The 15,481-nt window shown below is 40.9% G+C and overlaps 1 protein-coding gene and 1 long non-coding RNA gene across 7 annotated transcripts in view; both read left to right on the top strand.

The window, feature by feature from the left end:
* Positions 1 to 15,481, top strand: part of LOC101743686 (fasciclin-2) — a 134,708-nt gene that overhangs the window by 19,520 nt on the left and 99,707 nt on the right. The gene's annotated exons all lie outside the window — the stretch shown is intronic.
* Positions 6,972 to 15,481, top strand: part of LOC119629842 (uncharacterized) — a 61,740-nt gene continuing 53,230 nt past the window's right edge. The window contains exon 1 of the long non-coding RNA XR_009975558.1: positions 6,972 to 7,222. This is a non-coding gene — a long non-coding RNA (uncharacterized LOC119629842). The remainder of the gene's footprint in view (positions 7,223 to 15,481) is intronic.

Genomic DNA, 15,481 nt, shown 5'->3' with positions numbered 1-15,481 from the left:
CCTACATAGCAACCTTGACGCCGTACACCACCACCTTGAGACGGCGCAGCCTGCCCTGCTTTTTTTAACGGAGACGCAGATATCTGCTCCGGATGATACCTCATACCTTGAGTACCCCGGCTACGTATTGGAGCACAACTTCCTGCGTAAAGCCGGGGTGTGCGTATTCGTCCGGGCTGATGTCTGTTGTCGCCGTCTTCGGGGCCTCGAACAACGGGACCTGTTCCTCTTGTGGCTGCGCGTAGATCACGGGGGCCGTAGCCGAATCTACGCGTGCCTGTACAGGTCCCACAGCAGTGATGCAGGTTCAGCTCTGTTTGAGCATGTGCAAGAGGGGACTAACCGCGTGCTTGAGCAGTACCCATCTGCGGAGGTGGTGGTTCTTGGAGACTTTAACGCTCATCACCAAGAGTGGTTGGGGTCCAGAACCACTGACCTTCCGGGTCGGACTGCCTACGATTTCGCCTTGGCCTACGGCTTCTCCCAGCTGGTGACACAGCCCACCCGTGTCCCAGATATCGAGGGGCACGAGCCTTCTTTGTTGGACCTTCTGCTGACCACAGATCCGGCCGGATACAGTGTGGTGGTCGACGCTCCGCTTGGATCGTCTGATCACTGCCTTATTCGTGCTGCCGTACCACTCTCTCGTCCTGATCGTCGAACGACGACCGGGTATCGAAGAGTTTGGCGGTATATGTCAGCAGATTGGGATGGATTGCGTGAATTTTACGCATCCTACCCATGGGGGCGGTTCTGCTTTTCCTCTGCTGATCCTGACGTCTGTGCGGACCGTCTTAAAGACGTGGTGCTCCAGGGGATGGAATTGTTTATTCCCTCCTCTGAAGTGCCCGTTGGGGGTCGCAGCAGACCCTGGTATAACAATGCCAGCAGGGATGCTGCACGCCTCAAGCGGTCCGCATACGTGGCATGGGATAATGCCAGGAGACGTCGGGATCCTAACATCTCAGGGGAAAGGCGGAAATATAACGCCGCTTCCAGGTCCTACAAGAAGGTAATTGCCAAGGCGAAGTCGGAGCACGTTGCTAGAGTTGGCGAGCGATTGAAGAGCTATCCCTCCGGGAGCCGTGCTTTTTGGTCGCTCGCCAAAGCTGCAGAAGGAAACTTTTGCAGGTCTAGTCTCCCACCACTGCGCAAGTCCGATGACAATCTGGCCCACAGCGCGAAAGAGAAGGCTGACCTTCTGGTCAAACTCTTCGCCTCGAACTCGACTGTGGACGACGGGGGTGCCACACCACCGAACATCCCCCGGTGTGATAGCTCCCTGCCGGATATCTGCTTCACACAGTGTGCAGTCAGGCGGGAGCTCCGACTCCTGGACGTCCATAAGTCGAGTGGGCCAGACGGCATCCCCGCAGTGGTTTTGAAAACGTGCGCCCCTGAGCTGACACCTGCGCTAACGCGTTTGTATCGCCTCTCTTATTGCACTAACAGGGTTCCGTCTTCATGGAAGACCGCCCACGTCCACCCTATCCCCAAGAAGGGTGACCGGTCGGACCCATCGAGCTACAGGCCTATCGCGATAACTTCCTTGCTTTCCAAGGTGATGGAGCGAATTATAAATACACAACTCCTGAAGTATCTTGAAGATCGCCAGCTGATCAGTGACCGACAGTACGGTTTCCGTCACGGTCGCTCAGCTGGCGATCTTCTTGTATACCTTACTCACAGGTGGGCTGAAGCCTTGGAGAGCAAGGGCGAGGCTCTTGCTGTGAGCCTTGATATCGCGAAGGCCTTCGACAGGGTCTGGCATAGGGCACTTCTATCGAAGTTACCATCTTACGGAATCCCCGAGGGTCTCTGCAAGTGGATCGCTAGCTTTTTGGATGGGCGGAGCATCACGGTCGTTGTAGACGGTGACTGTTCTGATACCATGACCATCAACGCTGGCGTTCCACAAGGTTCGGTGCTCTCCCCCACGCTTTTCATCCTGTATATCAATGACATGCTGTCTATTGATGGCATGCATTGCTATGCAGATGATAGCACGGGGGATGCGCGATATATCGGCCATCAGAGCCTCTCTCGGAGCGTGGTGCAAGAGAGACGATCAAAACTTGTGTCTGAAGTGGAGAACTCTCTGGGGCGAGTCTCCGAATGGGGTGAATTGAACTTGGTTCAATTCAACCCGATAAAGACACAAGTTTGCGCGTTCACTGCGAAGAAGGACCCCTTTGTCATGGCGCCGCAATTCCAAGGAGTATCCCTGCAACCTTCCGAGAGTATCGGGATACTTGGGGTCGACATTTCGAGCGATGTCCAGTTTCGGAGTCATTTGGAAGGCAAAGCCAAGTTGGCGTCCAAAATGCTGGGAGTCCTCAACAGAGCGAAGCGGTACTTCACGCCTGGACAAAGACTTCTGCTTTATAAAGCACAAGTCCGGCCTCGCATGGAGTACTGCTCCTATCTCTGGGCCGGGGCTCCCAAATACCAGATTCTTCCATTTGACTCCATACAGAGGAGGGCCGTTCGGATTGTCGATAATCCCATTCTCTCGGATCGTTTGGAGCCTCTGGGTCTGCGGAGGGACTTCGGTTCCCTCTGTATTTTATACCGTATGTTCCATGGGGAGTGCTCTGAGGAAATGTTCGAGATGATACCAGCATCTCGTTTTTACCATCGCACCGCCCGCCACCGGAGTAGAGTTCATCCATACTACCTGGAGCCACTGCGGTCATCCACAGTGCGTTTCCAGAGATCTTTTTTGCCACGTACCATCCAGCTATGGAATGAGCTCCCCTCCTCGGTGTTTCCCGAGCGCTATGACATGTCCTTCTTCAAACGAGGCTTGTGGAGAGTATTAAACGGTAGGCAGCGGCTTGGCTCTGTCCCTGGCATTGCTGAAGTCCATGGGCGACGGTAACCACTCACCATCAGGTGGGCCGTATGCCCGTCTGCCTACAAAGGCAATAAAAAAAAAAAAAAAAAAAAAACATGACACCGTTAACTGCAGTTGAAGACTCAATTTGAACAAATTAGGGTAATGGCAATTCGGAACGCATACATTTTTTATATCAGCCATGGGCTGGGGAACTACAATATATAGGTATATAACCACAATAGGTACAAAGTAGTAGGTTACAAAAACAAGGTAAGTAACCATAGCGAGTAATAGCAATAGCTCAAGAAGTTGTAGATTCCACCTTACAAGTACCTAATCATCATCAAAATGAATTATAATAGGAATCGGTTCAAAAACAAACAAACCACTGACAAAAAACAGAAGCTCATTTAAAAACCAAGTCTCCGACAATGGACCAGTTTTACGCCTAATCTCGCTCACAGCTTCCCGATGCCAAATTATACCACAAAGAAAAAAAAACAAAAGAGCCCATAAACAATGGAGCGCGTGACGTACAGGCCGTCTCGGGACCACGGCCTTTGTTATTTCCCCATAACACTTACCGATGCCAACGCCCTTCGAACACTATGCTTTTATTTTCGAAGGAATGAATTATGTGCATCAAATTTTGACTATAAGTCTTTGTTTTCGAAAGAGCGCTGATTGTGTGTTTCTGAAATATTTGTAGGTAATAATAGGTCAAATAAAATTTAAAATACGTTCATCGTTTTCTAATAAATAATATTTAGGATTTCAACATAGGTACCCACGAGACAATGAAGAAGAAAAAAACGAACACATAATATTTTCTATGAAGATAGAAGATACTGTCTCGGTCCAGGAATCGAAACCCGGATTTCGTCAAACCCCTGGGTCCAGTAGTGAGGGTTACTAACTGATGAGGGTGATCAGTATAATATTGTAATGCAACAAGCCGTTAATGATATTCGATTCTCAAAAGAACTCGGCCTTTTTAAGCTTCGTTGAAGAGATTATAATATCCCGCTTCGAAAGTATTAATAAATCATTCACTGCATCGTGTGCGTCAAGATTAACGTTCGAACGATCAAATTTCAAGAGGATCTTGAGTGTAAACGTAATCGGAGCCCAAGCAATGCGTGGTTTCAAAACGCGAATCTCATTAAAGAATGGCTTGATTGTGTCTCTTCTTGCGTGTAATTTTTGATACGGTTAATTAAATTTACCACGGCTAAACCGCTTAAATTCGATGCTGCGTTGTGTGAAATAAAAATAATGTATGTAGATCCAACATTCATCGTGGACTATGAAACGTAGAACATTTAACCCTCGGCTGTTCTATTTTAAGCGCAGGTATCTTGCAGGACCAGACAATCTCGACCACCTCGTTGAGCATAATAAAATTAAAACCGCTATGAAATTCCTTGTGTAAATCTTGCTACAACGTTGAAATAATTTCGGCCCTGCTTAAGCCAACGAAATGAACGTAAAATTATGAAATTTTCAACGAGAGCTGATGTGATTCAGAATGTACGCAATGTCGATAAACAAGAACTCATTGGGCCCCGGAGAGAAATGTCACTTGACGGGAACGCTGAAAGAAATGTTTGCACAAAAAATCGAATCGTTTTCGAATAAAGGAATGTCGCGAAGGATTCGTCGAACGCGAAGGAATTTAGTTCGGGAGGGTCGATCGGAGATTGTCAACCGATGCGATAGTTTGGTCGCAATGCGGAACGGCACCAACGTATGGGCTGTCTATTGTTCACTCCCATTATGGTAATTTTGGTACGAATTTTTCAATTTACAGACTCCCCTGACTGTCAGTATAATGACGTCACGATTACATAAGGGCTACAGTTTATAATTTGAATACAAATTAAAACATGAACCCTACGCGCGATAACTATAAACATTATCGATGTCAGGTATTATGTACGGTTAAACACATGTCTATTTCTGCCGCGAAGCTTGACTGGTGGAACAGCCTCTATGTAATACAATTGAGACTTCGACCTCATGCCTCAAGGTGGCTGGTGGTGGTGGCACCATGTAGCACAGTAAAAATAATTTAAACTAATATTAAATACACATTTAACAGCAAAAGTTCATCGTACTTTCATTGTATTATGAATACGAGTGTATTAATGATTTAAATGCTTTTTGAATGGGGTTGCTAGAGCGCATGGTCTGGCTGTGGTCCAAAGTGGTACGCTTTTTATTGCCCCGGGTCGCCCGGACGTCCCTGCTTTGCAGCCAACCCGGTCAAGTGCTTCCGATCATTTTTTGTGCGTCTGCACTTCAAAATTGAGCTTTGAAATGGAGATCGTGTATACAGCACACTAGGGTTGTCCAGGTTAGAGATATTTATAAGCCAAAAAAATTACGACACGAAATGGTGGGTCATATTAAACTGTAAATAGCTGATGTGCATTATAAATGCTATTAGTTTTTAATGAAAAAGTTAACGCATTTTGAAATTTAATGAATACTGAACTTGGTAATAAGTATATTTCATGAATTTAATTTTCTTGTGTGACACGATTTAAAAATATGTGGGCCATGATTTCGACAGGATTGATTTATCAGAAACTTCGAAAAATCGATCGACCAAATGGCTGTGAAACAAAAGAAGAAGTTGTTGGTTTTGTAAAAACGGGTTCGGGTAAGCACTCATGCGGTTGAAGAGTATGTTCGTCATATTTTAGTACTATTGTGACTTCGATTTTTAGCCTCAATTTGGGCGGTTAGTATTCTGGTGTTTATTTGTTCCGGTAACCGCCTAACAACGCGTGCTGGTTAGCAGTGAACGTTCAATATACACATAGAATTTCCTGAACAAATCCTGTAAAACGAACACGTTTGCTTCAACTTTATCTTTAACGATGTTATAAAGTTTTCTCGAAGTGAAAACACGGTGCCGTTGAGCATAAATAAATTTATTGCCTTTTGGGTATAGTAGCCAGAATATTACGATTATGAAGTTGCGATCATAAATAATGGTGAGGCACTTAAGTATATGGTATTTGGTATTATTATACAACAGGCAAATGACACACGGTCTTCTGATGGTCAGTGGTTATGCTCATAGACTTCATGTTAGGGGCACGTTAGAGCTGTTGCCTATAGCTTAAGGGCCTGGCCACAGCTACTGGCGGTGCGTTTTGCGGTGCGTTGCGAGGCGCGGCGAGCGGCGCTATTTGTGGGAGTATGCCACAGCTAGACTAGTTCGACGGCGGCGGCGTCAGAGGTGCACGTATTTAGAAAGCACTATCAAATTTCTTTATCAAAAGTGGCACGATATTACCTTGAAATAAGTGCGTTCTTAGCTGAAGATATTATTCAATCAAGAATAGGAGCGCACCCAGTTAGAAAAGGAGAGAACTTGGCGAATTTCACACTATTTATTATTATATTAGGAATATAAGAACTATCCCGATAAATAGATTATTAAAAGAAAATAGATTCAACTTTCACAGAGATTACCAGGTTCAAATCTCAATTTACCATACGTGTTAATTGCCGATGAAGCCTATCCTCTTAAAAAATATTTGATGCGCCCATATATCCACCGGGTGGTTTAAATGCGGAACAAATAATTTTCGACAAAACATTATCCCGGGCAACTGTCACAATTCAGTATGCGTTTGGTATTCTAACTAATAAATTTCGTATTTTTACGAAAAGTGTAAAGGCAAACAAAAAGCACGCGACATTGTTTATAAAGGTTTCGTGCCTTAAGAGAAAGAGATGCAGATTTACAGCAGTTGGTTTCCCAGTTTGGAGACTCCAATATTCACAATAGCGTACGCAGATCAAGACGGAATAATCGAGCAACGGTTCAAGCATCTAGAATACGAAATCAATTCAAATTTCAAATTTTATTTCAATAATCCTATCCAAGAGTATCTAGGAAACCATTAGTACCAGAAAATTGTTGTTTTATTTCGTCCCACATTTTTTTTATAACATGCCTATATTTATGATGTGGATGTTTTGACATCCATATTTCTGGTCTACTCAGTATTTCACTAATGAATTGTTCCACATCCATTATATTTTATTAGCTCAACGCGCGGTAAAAACAAAATGATTTGTTTCGGTCGCGCGATGCCTCAATGCGTCCACCGACACCGCCGCGCGCGCCGCTCTGAACTGTGGCCGCCTCCATATTGTCTAGTACCTTTGTTTCACTCGCACATCGTGCAGCTCATCACCGCCAGATGTCACGCGCCTCTCACCGCTCCTCGTAACGCACCGCAAAACGCACCGCCAGTAGCTGTGGCATACTTCATAGGTTGTGTACCATTTGTTTTCGCCGCTCCCGCTTGCCGCGCCTCACGACGCACCGCAATTCGCACCGCTCTCGGCTGTGGCCAAGGGGTAAGACTTGAAGAAAAAAATGTGAGCCGTCACGGGACGCCTGGCAGATGTGAAACATCGACATTATTTTGTAAAATCAAAAATCTGTTCTTTTCTGCATATTACATGCAGCAAAAGAACAGATTGTGATAGGAACTAAATATGTCATAGTGATAAAATAAAATATGTATTACGAAAAAATAATTTGTTTTCAAGTAAAACACAGGCTATGTGTACTGTAGTAAACAAAACTGTATACACTACGGAGTATACACTATAGGTATCCGAGCTCAGTGTAGCGAGAGAAATGGCTTAACGTCGGATCGAGTGGGAGAGAATCGCACAGTCGATTGCGCATGGCGACGCGTCGCCACGGCATGCGTCGCCACGCCAGAAATCGGTTTTACGTGCGGCTATAGATGTTTCACATCAAAACTTGATAGCTCTGTAGTGCTGACAAGTAGCGTTCTGTAAATAACGTGGACTAGAGCTTATTCCAGATGGTGATAAAATAAACTGGAAACGCACTGAGGATAAAAACAGTGTTTAGGTAGTATGGATAAACTTTGTTTCAGTGGCGAGTGGTACGATGGTAAGCTGGAGATGATGGGATTATCTCAAATCATTCCTCGAAGAGCACTCGTCATGGAACATATTGTCTGTCCGAGACGACTGACCCGAAACGTCATTAAATTAAGTTATTATGGGATCGTTAATTAACGAGTTGTCGCTGAGAAAATTGTTGTAAATTGAAATCATAGTTATATAAAAAAATCATTGCTTAAATTAAGTCTTATTATAATATGTTGTGATTGAAATTGGAACGTATTTATTCTTGATTAAAAATATTTTTTGTCAATCCACGCGAGTACTACGATTCTTTGAAATGTATGTATGTATTACTAAATACTCGTAGTAAAGTATAACTTGTTACAGTAATAAAGTTTGTTTTTTCGCACCCGTTAGAACAGAGATTTACAACTATGCTTGAAGCAATAACGTTCGAGATTACTGACAACTTTCACAACAATAAGTAGTGATGAAACTAAAGAATTCTCCTTAAAGCGAATCCATTCGTTTTGGTAGCGTTAACGAGACCGAGTTATTAAACTGTATCAGGGTTTTAGTTTATGACGCCCATTTATTTCAATGAATTTAGGACGGAGCTCACGAAACTCTGGTTACAAACCTACAAATTTATGTTAGTTTTATTAAACGCGAGAGCTCCGCAATATTTCATGAGAGTTTTAGGATATAGATAATTTTGAGACCGTTTTTATTACGTAATTTTAATGAATGTTTTTTTTATTACGTTGTGCTGAGCGATCGAAGCCCGTAAGATAAGAGGCAGTTACAATTTTTCGAAAAAGAAGGGCCTAGTGAAATCTGATCACGATATCCGGATAGGTTTCGAGGCGTGTTGCGTTCCGATGTGAGCTCCGGTGATCACTTAATTCTACGTGTGCTCATCCGTCTAATACAGAAATACTTATCTGAACTAATAATCTATACTAATATATAAATCTGCAGTGGTTTTTACGGATGTTCCGTTATAACCACTGAACCATGCATCTGATTGACTTGAAACTTGGTATCCATGTAGAAAATACATGTACTTAATGGATACGCTAATATTTATATGAGTGTTGGATTCTCTACATCAGTTGCGGGGGCGTTAATAATGAGAATCATTGTGGGGGTGAGAAATAATAATGTTAATTTTAAATGCCCAGCGAAGTGGACGGGTACAGCTAGTAACTATATATAGCTAATATATGTTTCAATATGTTAAGTTGAATCACTTGATTTCAAGTGCGAGAATGTTAGAACCCGGTTTTTTTAAATACCAATATAAATACAAATACCTATTTATTACCGTATAGCTTAAAGTGAGCAGTCATAATCTTGTCTACACCCACCCGAATTTGAGTTTGAAATTAGAATTACAGCTACAATCTATTTTATAATTTATTTGAATTTAAAGACCAAAAAGTAATCGTTCAAAGCTAAAATTTAGGCTTTCGTTTAAGCCTTTACTGCCAACGAAATAGGCAACTTTATTGGACTTCAGTCCCTCTCTCCCTACAAAGCCAACAAAATTCGTTCGTTCAATCAATTTAAAACAGAGTAATAATAATTAGAAGATTAACTACATTATGATTTATGGGGGCGACGCGTATTTAAATTGTCTATTTAGAGATGTGCTTAACAATCAATTGTCCAAACCTCCCACTGCGGTTATAAATTAGTGCAATTAAACGAGCACTGTGGGCAATGCAAGTTCCGTTTGGGTTTCTTTTTATTCGATATGTTGGCAAGCGAACAATTTTATAATCTCAATCGTTAACATTCTAGAACACACTTGACGTTATTTATGATTATATTCCGAATAAAATACAATGTGAACATGCCAGGCAGTATAACCAAATAACTCATTTAAGCCTTTTTTAATTTTCTTATTGCTTAGATGGGTGGACGAGCTCACAGCCCACCTGGTGTTAAGTAGTTACTGGAGCCCATAGACATCTACGAAGTAAATGCACCACCCACCTTGAGATATAAGTTCTATGGTCTCAAATATAATTGAGTCGTCTATTATCAAAGGTGGCAATCTGTGCATTTGGACAAAAATTTTTTATTGATATGTCAATACAGATTGATTTGAATATAATCGTCTCCTTCAAAGAATACGGTTCAAAACCTGCATTAAATAAAGGTTAATACTTAACCTGTTATTTATCTAAGATGTCGTTCAGAACAGTTTTGTGACTGCCAATGGAATACAAAGTCAATAATTCGTTTTTCTGATTTACCAATAATTATCCAAAAGTCACATTGCCGGCTTTTATAATAGTCGACTCAATTACAACGGCTGCCTCACCCTTCAAACTGAAACGCATTACTGCTTCACGGTAGAAACAGGCAGGGTGGTGGTACCTACCCACGCGAACTCACAAAAGGTAATACCGTCAGTAAATACGCAAAAAAAAATTGGCGGGATTGATTTTTATTCCACGATGCTATTCCTTCACCGTGGAAGTCAATCTGTTTGTCAATAAGCCATTCTGTTTATTAAAACTATGAATTTTTCATGCTTTTTGGTTTGGGTGCGCCACAGTCACCTTAGTTCAGATTTCGAGATTAACGTTGTTACATAAATGAGCTCCGGCAACTATACATATAATATCATATGGACAGAGATAGTATCCGAGCATTTGAGGTAAAAAACGGATTTAAAGTACCAGGCAATTGGATTAGTATCTGATTTATGTTTGATCACGAGCCCAAAGGTTTCTTAAATTGCCATAAGCGTTTTAGTTGAACTAATGATATGTATTTTCTTTCAGGTACGTTCCGATAACGACTTCATTGAGAAGCATAAAGCATTCACCACAGTCATTTGAAGTACCACCACGGTTTGTTTTTCAAATATTATCGTTGATTCCAAACATCTGGTTACCAAATTGCGTAATAACTACAACATCACTAAAAGTCACTGCAGATACCATTTTTAATGATCAAACTAATGAGTTTAATTTATCAGTGTCTGTAATGTATTATATGTGTGTAGTTATACGAATTACCTATATAGTATTAAGTATATGATTTTTTTTTTCCGAGGACTAAATGGATATACATGTTTCGAAACTCTTTCAAAGATTTACAATTCAAAACATAATTTTAGAAGAGCAAGCAACTTGTTCACACAAAAACTTGGAACTTCAAAAACATCATCATACTTTTATATCAGTTTTTTTAATTAAAAGTTTAAATGCGATAGGCCTGCAAGATGTCTTGTTTAGAAGAAAAAATAAATGAGCCGAGCGGTTTTTAAGTGTGCCTTTTGTTCTACGAGGAAATTACCTTACTTCACGATTTTGTTCTAACAAAAATAGATGGAACCCAAAATTGATTTACTATCTGTCTTAGTATTTAAACAAATACTTTGACTTTCTTGGCTATTGAACAGTCTTTTGAGTGATTGCTTTGGTGGCCAGACAAATTCACAGTCAACTGGTTACGAAGTGTCATCCAGAGTTCATACACATTACTATAACGTCACTCATAGTGATAACTGTTTCGAATTGCATTGTATAGTATTTGTCTCGCCATACAATCTACAAAGCGCACAAATGCTTTGCGGCAGAAATAGGCCGAGTGCGAAGACTTATCTGTGTGGCCTCGATGCTGAGCATCACACTCGTAAGTCATAGATAGTCGTACAGTAATTACGAGTATTTCTTCGACTGTGAACACCCGGAAGTCTGATGGAGAGATATTCCGATGTGGGTGGCGGGTCTCCTTTGATCAAAACCCAAGGATGTTTTGTTACACATCGTCTCTGTTTGACCATTAAGAAATTTTAAATAACCGTATCCGTGATGAATTGTTCAGTTCCTGCTTTAAAAGAATTTGATTAAAAAGGAAACGTTGATGACTCACTACATCGCGAGAGTAATATCCGATAATATGAAATATTGAAAATCAAACGAAATTGCTAACAATAGGGAATGTTTAATTTTATAAGAGGATTATGGAAGATGGCTTAGAACAATTTTCAGTTTGAAGTTGGATCTGTTTTAACAAGGCCAAATCAACGTTAGAATCGGCTTTTGGCAATACATATTTATTGGAAATAAGATATGAGATAGGCGACATTGTGCCCTTGAAAAAATCCTATCCTGTGGTCTAAGGGGCTATTCCAGCTAAACGCGGATGGGTAGGTGAGCTCACGTCTGAACCTGAGAGAATTTACGAACACTAGCTCTAGCAAGAGCAATGCTTCGCAGATTCTACTACCGGAACGAAATCGAAAACAACTGAGAAGATCCGGCAAGACAGTGGGCTGTATCTTTGGGTTACTTTGCTCGTCGATTACGACAAAGAGAGTTCGACGAGGTCGGTGACCGGTGCTTCACGAGCCTAAAAGCACTGAGAATGGATCCGGGGGATCCGACAAGACATGTTTCGGGTGATGACGGTTTTCTGTTGTCCGGTCGCCTGGGTCGGATATGTTGACATTTAGTAAATGTCAACCGCCCGAGCTACCCGTATCTTTAATACTCGGTATAACAACTTTAATTGTTACTGGGAAATTTTTTAATACAGTTCATCAGTTTTAATTACACGATGAGACAATATAGACTAAATTGCTGTGCATAAAGAAAATAAACGCACGTAATGGAAAACAGTTGTTCGTATCGAAACATCGAAAGGTTCTCACGACTGTTTTGGCGAATTAGGGCGTGTACGGCCATTGCGTTTATCCTTGTAAAACAAGACACCGGAAATCCTGTAGGGCTTCTTCTGTGTGTTTTTGTAACACATTTTATGTGATGTACATGACACTTAGTGTAGATCTGCGTTTCGATGAAAATGAACTATTCCATTGTTTATTCTAAAATACAATTTAATTAAATATTTTTATTGCCGTATAGTGACGAGCATACGGCTTGATGGTGAATGGTTGCCGTCACTCGTGGACGTCAGCAATGCCAGGTGCAGAGCCAAGCCACTGCCTACCGTTTAATACTCTCCACAAGCCTCGTTTGAAGAAGGACATGCCATAGCGCGCGGCAAACACAGTGGGGGGGAGCTTATTCCAAAGCCGGATTGTGCGTAGCAATAAAGACAACATTTGATTATAGACTTCAGTTGTTTTTTATTCAGCTTAAATAAGAAAGATGGATCCTTCAATAATTCGAGTGATTTTTGCATACGAGTTCCGACGCGGAATCAATGCTGCAGAAACAGCTCGCAATATCAATGTTGCGTTTGGAGAGGCGACTGCTAATGAACGCACTGTGCGATATTGGTTTAAACGCTGTCATGATGGAAATTTTGATTTGAAGAACGAACCACATGAAAGACCGCCCACACATGTGAATAACAATGAATTGAAAGAGAAGGTGGAAGCCGATCCGAGTTAAACAACCCAAAAATTCGCGGCATGGTTTGACGTTACCTTGCCAACAATATTGACTCGTTTGCGTCAAATCAATAAAATAAAAAAATAAGGAAAACAGGTGCTTCATGATTTGACTGATCTGCAGAAAGAAACGCGTGTTGAAACTTGTCTTGCCTTGTTAAATCGATACAGAAATTAAGGAATATTGGATCGAATTGTGACATGTGATGAAAAGTGGATTCTTTACGATAGCCGTAAGCGAAAAATGCAATGGCTGACGCCAGGTCACACGCCGCAACAGTGTCTTAAAGCAAAGCTTACCAATAAAAAGGTAATGGTAACTGTTTGGTGGTCTTAGCATGGTGTTATTCACTATAGCTTTCTCCGATCTGGTCAAGCAATAACAGCAGATGTTTTGTGCGGACCTCCGAACAATGATAGCAAAACTTGCAGTGAAACAGCCCCGACTCATGAATCGATCGTCACCATTATTGCTCCATGATAACGCGAGACCTCATACAGCACGAGAAACCGTTTTAACTCTACAGGAACTGCAATTAGAAACCATTTGTCACCCTCCGTTTTCGCCAGACCTTGCTCCAACGGACTACCGTTTTTTTCGTGATTTGGACAATTTTCTATATGATAAAATGTTTTCTTCCCAGGAGGCAGTACAAAATGCTTTCACACAGTTTGTAGAATCTAGATGACCAGAGTTCTATCGCAAAGGCATAAATGACCTTTCTCCTATAAGTTGGCAGCAATGTATAGATAATAATGGTAGATATTTTGACTAAATAAATATGTTATATGAAAAAAAAATCGAATTTCAATTTTTCAGTACAAATTGGCAATTTCATACTTTATCCCCTAATATTAAAACATTTCTTTTTTATTTTAGTTCATATTATAATTTAGATCGGAAATATGTATTAGTTACAACGGAAAACATAGTGAATTTCGCAATAGAGCATATCCAATCGGTGCTCCGCCTTATTTATTAGAAAAATATCTTCGTACAACAATGAGACAATACTTATTCTGACCTCAGTATCGATAGCTAATGTGTAACGGGGGTTATTCTAACAATAGAAGTCATCAGGCGTTTGAGAACAAAGCCACCCTGAGATCGAGATAATAGCAATCTTTGTTGAAGTTATACATAATGTGCCGGATTTATTATACGTATTTACTAATATATTACAGGTAGCATATTACAGTTTAATATGGTTTACATTTAGTATTTTTAATATTTTGTAGAAGTAGCTCAATAATACTCTTTTTGGGGGGTTTGATCATTGTAAAAGAATTTATAAACTTTTAAACCTCAGCATTCCATTGTTAATGGTGTAAAATCCACATTATTGCTAATATTTATACCTATATCTATATCAATAGTTATAACTCAAAAGATTGGTTCCCTAGCACTTAGGTACTTACCCTGCATCAAACATTCTCTGTTGTCGTTCATTATTAATTAAAATTAATGAAACACATCCTTGTGATATGCGTTTTATAAGACATCATTGTCGCTGCATTCATATTAGCTTTATAGTATGTTAGTATGTTTCATGTCTAATAATGGAAATAATTAAAGATCGAATGATATGCAAAATGTTCGTTCATAGTCTATCTTATATATTATGCTCGTTGAGAATATCAAGTAGTGTTAAGTGTTTTAAGGTGTGCACACAAATGCTTGTTGTGCCTAAAGCCTTGTTCGGACTAGGCGAGTATTTTAGTCGAGTACCGAGTAATTTAGTGGCTAAACTACTCGCTACTGGTGGTAGGACCTCTTGTGAGTCCGCACGGGCAGGTACCACCGCCCCGCCTATTTCTGCCGTGAAGCAGTAATGCGTTTCGGTTTGAAGGGTGGGGCAGCCGTTGTAACTATACTGAGACCTTAGAACTTATATCTCAAGGTGTGTGGCGCATTTACGTTGTAGATGTCTATGGGTTCCAGTAACCACTTAACACCAGGTGGGCTGTGAGCTCGTCCACACATCTAAGCAATAAAAAAAAATACTGCACAAAAATCGTTCGCATTACGATCCAGTAGAGTACACAAGTGAATAGTGTTTTGTAAGATGAACAGGCTGCAACGCAATAGAGTGAATAAACTGATTAAGCTAATCGTAATGGCTATTTTAGAAGAGGTGGAGGCTAAACTTTCCTTTATGGTCCGTCGATTTGTAAGTTCACAGTTTTTTTTGTAGATAGCACTCATAAATAAAAAGACAAAATAAAATAAAATCATAATTAAGACTAAGTTGGGTTGTACTTCCGACAACGTACACAAAAAATGCACATCACCGTATTCCGTATTCACACGGAAATGAAATTTAAAAATTGAATATCAACATGGAAAAGTA

Source organism: Bombyx mori, chromosome 18 (genome assembly GCF_030269925.1).
Source record: "Bombyx mori chromosome 18, ASM3026992v2".
In the NCBI taxonomy this organism is placed as follows: domain Eukaryota; kingdom Metazoa; phylum Arthropoda; class Insecta; order Lepidoptera; family Bombycidae; genus Bombyx; species Bombyx mori.
The sequence above is the reverse complement of the archived record's forward strand: the minus strand, read 5'-3'. Positions and strand labels throughout refer to the sequence as shown.